Here is a 6000-nt window from a genome sequence, read left to right as displayed (position 1 = left end):
ACTTCGGATTACTTTGCTCCGAAATCCATTTTGTCTGCTTTTCGGGCAGTCCACGGTATGTGAATGTAGGGGCGTGTTATTGGATCGGTGTGTGAATGTGGTTATGTACGAGAGTGCGTTGGTGTTGACTGTTTGTGAATGTGTGGGGGTGAACGTTCATTCAAACGTATTTATTAAGCACTTACTGCGTGCGGAGCACTGTCCTAAGCGCTTGGAAAGGACGATACAACAATAGAGAGTGACAAACTCTGCCTGCCACGAGCTCGCAGTCTAGAAGCGGGGAGAAGGACCTCAGTGCAAATAAATAAAATGACAGATACATACATCAGTGCTGTGGGGCTGGGAGAGGGGGGAAGAGCAAAGGGAGCGAGTCAGGGAGATGTAGAAAAGGGTGGGAGACGAGGAAAAGTGGGCGTGAAGGCGTGAGTGGGTGCGTGGGGAGGTAACTGTAAGGCAGTGTGTGTGGCAGAGAGTAACCGTGTGTGTTTCTATGTGTGTGGGTGTGTATTTAGAGGTCCATAAGATCCCTCAGTATTCTTTCTGTGTGGCTACATTCACGTAAACTCCCGCTCACGCGTAGGATTCAGCAGTAGGGCACGAGGAGGGCACGAATCGGGTCGGATCAGATTACCTCGGCTGTGTTGTTAGGCATCAAGCCGAAGGCTGGGCTCCCTCCGTGCGACTCGGCGTGAATCAATACTACACGATTATTCAATTTCAGGCTCTTACTCAGATTAGGAAGTATTATGGAATGTTCACTTGGGGAAAAAATACTTATGCATTTTCTTCGCAGGTTCCAAGCCCAGTGAACTTCCCAAATGGACAGTTCTTGGAATTTTTAATCAGTAAATCATAGGGAGCAATTTCTGCTATCACACTTTCTGACAACTGTCAAGACTCGGGAATTTCTAAGCTTTAGATCATTCTCTATTATCGGCCTCGCTTTCTTGCATCATCATTCGGCTTATAAAGATCCATGAATAGGCATGCAAACCTGTGCTAGGCACCAAGAGTACCGTCTCTGGAGAGTGTTCAAGAGGGACCGCTAAAAGCATCTCGGTACATTTTAACTGATTCTTCGAATGCTCCTTCTCGAAGATCACCTTTTTCTTTCTCAGAAAGGCAAAGAACCATCGGCATTCCAATTAGATATTCATAAAGAGGGTAAGGACAGTGAAAAAGAAAATGATGGGAGGAAGTCTCGGTGAAGACCACCATAGTTTGCTAGAATTTGGAGATCACTGGATCAAGGAGAGGAATGGGGATCATAAAGATGGAAGCAAACATCAACAGGCTGAAGGGGCCATGGGGGAATATTGCTAAAATGCAGACCTAGTGGAAATGACCGAGACTACAGAAGAGTCTCTGAAAGTGGAATGTAGCTCACGGGGACAATATTAAGGACACAGAAAGAAAAGAAAAAATCCTAAAGGGGAAGAGATAAGGGGGTAGAATAAACCGAGTTGACTGAACAAAGCTGTGACAAGGCCAAAGACGTAAACCGGAATCTAAGCCCAATTTAACAAGGAGGAAAGCAAAGAAATTGCAAGTGCTTCATCATCATCAATCATCGGTCATATTGAGTGTTCACTATATGCAGAGCACTGTACTGAGAGTTTGGGAGAGCAAAATACCACAGCATTAGCAGACACGTTTCTGGCCCGTATGAGTTTGTAGTCTAGACGGGGAGCCGAGCATCTGTGGAGGTAAAATCAGATAAATAGAATAGATTCAATTTTCAAGAAACTGTGGGGTAAAAAATCAGGCTTAGACTTAGGTTTTAAATATGCTGGACATGGGGGAATCGGGAAAATGTACATTTCTTTGGAGAGAATGCTCTACACATGTAAATGATTTTATGGGTGGACTCTCCATTAGATGATAAAGTTCAGGTAACTAACATGTTATTTTCTTTTTTTGTACTCCCAAAATGCTTAGTGCTGTGCACTGCATCGAGTTTGGGCTCAGGAAATTCTGCTAATGCTCCTATTGCTATCAATCAATGGATAGAGATATTGAAATTTTCTTTGCATCTCTCCATGGAAGATGTCATCTAGGATCGCTCAAATAGTTCCCCGGGAAAGGAGCTAGTTAAAGGTTCTATGGTCAGAGATCATGGACCTGAGCTTCAGGAGGCCCGTGTTCTAATCCTGGCTCCACCACTTGCCTGCTGTGAGATCTCGGGCAAGTCACTTCATTTCTCTGCACCTCAGTTTCCTCAGGGGTTAAATGGGGATTGAATAACTGTCCTCCCTTCCCCTTTAGACTATGAGCTCCATGTGGGTCAAGGATTTTGTCCAAACTGATTATCTTGGGCCTATCCCTGCGCTTAATACAGCACTCGGTGCAAATACTACCATTAATAATAATGATCTTTGTTATTATTATGGCTTCATTAAGCACATATTATGTGCCAGGCACTGTACTAAGCGCTCGGGTGTATACGATTAATCCAGGTGGGACACAGTCCCTTGTCCCATGGGGACTCACAGTCTCAATCCCCCATTTTACAAATGAGATAATCAAGGCACACAGCAGACAAGTGGCGGGGTCAGGATTAGAACTCATGACCTGACGCCCGGGCCCGTGCTCTAACCACTACAGCGTGCCGATTCTATTCCCAGTAGTCAAACTACGGGACTGGGGAGTAGCGCTTTGTGAACGTATCAGAAAGCTCAAGAAAAACAGTTAAGATTAGCAAGCTAGCATGTAAACTTCTCGAAGGTAGAGATCATGTCTGCCACTACTTGGAACAGCATTCTGCACAAAAGAAGTGCTCAAGAAATAACAATAACGATGACGAGGATAGCATGTATTAAGCCCTTACTGTGTGCCAAGCACTGTTCTAAGCACTGGGGTAATAATAATAATGATGTTGGTATCTGTTAAGCACTCACTATGTGCCGAGCCCTGTTCTAAGCGCTGGGGTAGACACAGGGGAATCAGGTTGTCCCACGTGGGGCTCACGGTCTTCATCCCCCTTTTACAGATGAGGGAACTGAGGCACCGAGAAGTGAAGTGCCTTGCCCAAACTGAGACAAAGAGAAGTTGAGTGACTCGCCCAAAGTCACACGGCGGACAAGCAGAAGAGTCGGGATTTGAACCCAAGACCGCCGACTCCCCAGCCCACGCTCTTTCCACTGAGCCATGCTGCTTACCATTGATCAATCGATGGAAAGTCCCTGGAGAAAGAAAAAGGGTAAAGGGGGAAGGGAGTGGAAGGGAAGACCAAGCCACTTGTCAGCTGTGTGACTGCGGGCGAGTCACTTCACTTCTCTGTGCCTCAGTTACCTCATCTGTAAAATGGGGATTAACTGTGAGCCCCACGTGGGACGACCTGATTCCCCTGTATCTCCCCCAGCGCTTAGAACAGTGCTCGGCACATAGTAAGCGCTTAACAAATAACATTATTATTATTATGATTATTATTATTAAACCAGTTAGCTTCCTGATTTTTATAGCCTGTTCTTATCTCTCCTGCCTTCAGCCTTCCTCACAAAGGGTCTGAACCTGCCTCCCTCCCTCCCATGGAAGTCCTTCCTTGACTAAATCTGACAGGGCACAGCACTCCCCACCCCTGAAGCTTTCCTAAATGTCTGGATCATTCCACAAACTTTTCCTGATTAATTCCTTAAATCCCAAGTCGAATCAACCCAATTTCCACCTCTCAGACTGATGTGTTTGTTTATTTTTACACAACCCCAGTATGATGTGTGCGTGTATACATATATATCTGAACATTTAATAATTTATTCTGACTCCCTGAACCGTCCATATTTTTACGTCACCCCCATGCGTGAGCTCTTTGGGGGGGCGGGGAACCTGTCTTATACATTTTATTAATGATGTGTTTTATCTATAATTCTATTGATTCATATTGATGCTACTGATCCCTGTCTACTTGTTTTGTTTTTGTGTCTGTCACCCCCCCTTCTAGACCGTGAGCCTGTTGTTGGGTAGGGATTGTCTCCATCTGTTGCCGAATTGTACTTTCCAAGCGCTTAGTACAGTGCTCTGCACACAGTAAGAGCTCAATAAATATGATTGAACGAATGAATGAATTCTGTTTAATTTTCCCATGCGTTCAATACAACATACGGCACTAAACGGATCCTCTATGAGGATCCAATACCTTTTCTCGCTCTTATTTTGGACTTTGAGCCGCACGTGGGACAGGGACTGTGCCCAACCTTATCGACTGTATCTACCCCAGGGTTTAGAAAGGTGTTTGACACATAGTAAGTGTTTAAAAAAATGCCATAAAACAAATAAACCTCCCCAAATCACATCTCTTCCAAGCGGCTTCCCTGACTACGGTTTCTTTTCCCCTGCTCACCCTCCCTTCTGCTTTACTACCTCGGCTTAGGAGTCAGAGGTCCTGGGTTCTAATCTCAGCTCCGCCGCTTGTCCGCTGTGTGACTGTGGGCAAGTCACTTCACCTCTCGGTGGCTCAGTCTGTAAAATGGGGATGAAGACCGTGAGCCCCACGTGGGACACCCTGATCCCCTTGTATCCCCCCCAGCGCTTAGAACAGTGCTTTGCACAGAGGAAGCGCTTACCAAATACCGCCCATCATTATTCCCTCAACGTGTGAAAGTCTAAGCGCTTGATACGTCCCCATCCTCAGCCACATAGCACCTATAATATCCTGCCTTGACCACCGCGTCCGTCTCCTCGCTGACCTCTCTAGCCCACGTTCTCCTCCCGGCCTGGAATTCCCTCCCTGCTCATACAAGAGACGCAGTTTGGCCAATTGGATAAAGTCCGGCCCTGGGAATCAGAAGGACCTGGGTTCTAAACCCAGCTCCGTCACTTGTCTGCTGCGTGACCCGGAGCAAGTCACTTTCACAATAATGTTGGTATTTGTTAAGCGCTTACTCTATGCGGAGCGCTGTTCTAAGCGCCGGGGGAGATACAGGGTGATCGGGTCGTCCCACGTGAGGCTCACGGTCTTAATCCCCATTTTACAGGTGAGGTAACTGAGGCACAGAGAAGTGAAGTGACTTGCCCACAGTCACACAGCTGACAAGTGGCAGAGCTGGGATTTGAACCCATGACCTCGGATTCCCAAGCCGTGCTCTTTCCACTGAGCCACGCTGCTTCTACTTCTCTGTCCCTTAACTACCTCACCTGCAAAATGGGGATTGAGACTGTGAGCCCTACATGGGATTAACCGTGAGCCTCACGTGGGACCACCTGATTCCCCCGTATCTCCCCCGGCGCTTAGAACGGTGCTCTGCACGTAGGAAGCGCTTAACAAATGCCAACGTTATTATTACTCAACTAAATTTGCTTGTACCTGCCCCGGCATTAAGTGCACATAGGAAGCGCTTAACAAATACCATAAATATTATTATTATTCTTCACTTCTCTGTGCCTCAGTTGCCTCATCTGTAAATGGGGAATAAAGACTGTGAGCCCCATGTGGGACTGCGTCCAATCTGATAAACTGGTACCTACCCTAGGGCTTACTACGTTACCTGGCCCATAGTAAGCGCTTAACAAATACCATCAAAAAAACTGCGCCCGGCCACCACTGTCCTCCCCACTGTCCACCACTGAGGCCGTCCCCGACTCAACCTTCACTCCCCCCCATCCTTCTCCCTTATGCGTCACCCCCAGTGCACTTGGTCTGTCCCCGCTGAAAACGTTTGATACTCACCCCACCCTCAGCCCCCAAAACACTCCTACACACCCAGAGCCTTAATTTATTTTAATGGTTTTCTCCCCATCTCGACTGTAAACCCGTGGCTCGGTGGAAAGAGAACGGGCTTCGGAGTCACGGGTCATGGGTTCGACTCCCGGCTCTGCCACTCGTCAGCTGGGTGACTGTGGGCGAGCCACTTCACTTCCCTGGGCCTCAGTTCCCTCATCCGGAAAACGGGGATGAAGACCGGGAGCCCCACGTGGGACGACCTGATTCCCCTGGGTCTCCCCCAGCGCTCAGAACAGTGCTCTGCACATAGTAAGCGCTTAACAAATAGCGACGTTAATTAATTA

This window comes from Ornithorhynchus anatinus, chromosome 2, assembly GCF_004115215.2.
Source record: "Ornithorhynchus anatinus isolate Pmale09 chromosome 2, mOrnAna1.pri.v4, whole genome shotgun sequence".
Classification (NCBI taxonomy): Eukaryota; Metazoa; Chordata; class Mammalia; order Monotremata; family Ornithorhynchidae; genus Ornithorhynchus; species Ornithorhynchus anatinus.
The sequence above is the reverse complement of the archived record's forward strand: the minus strand, read 5'-3'. Positions refer to the sequence as shown.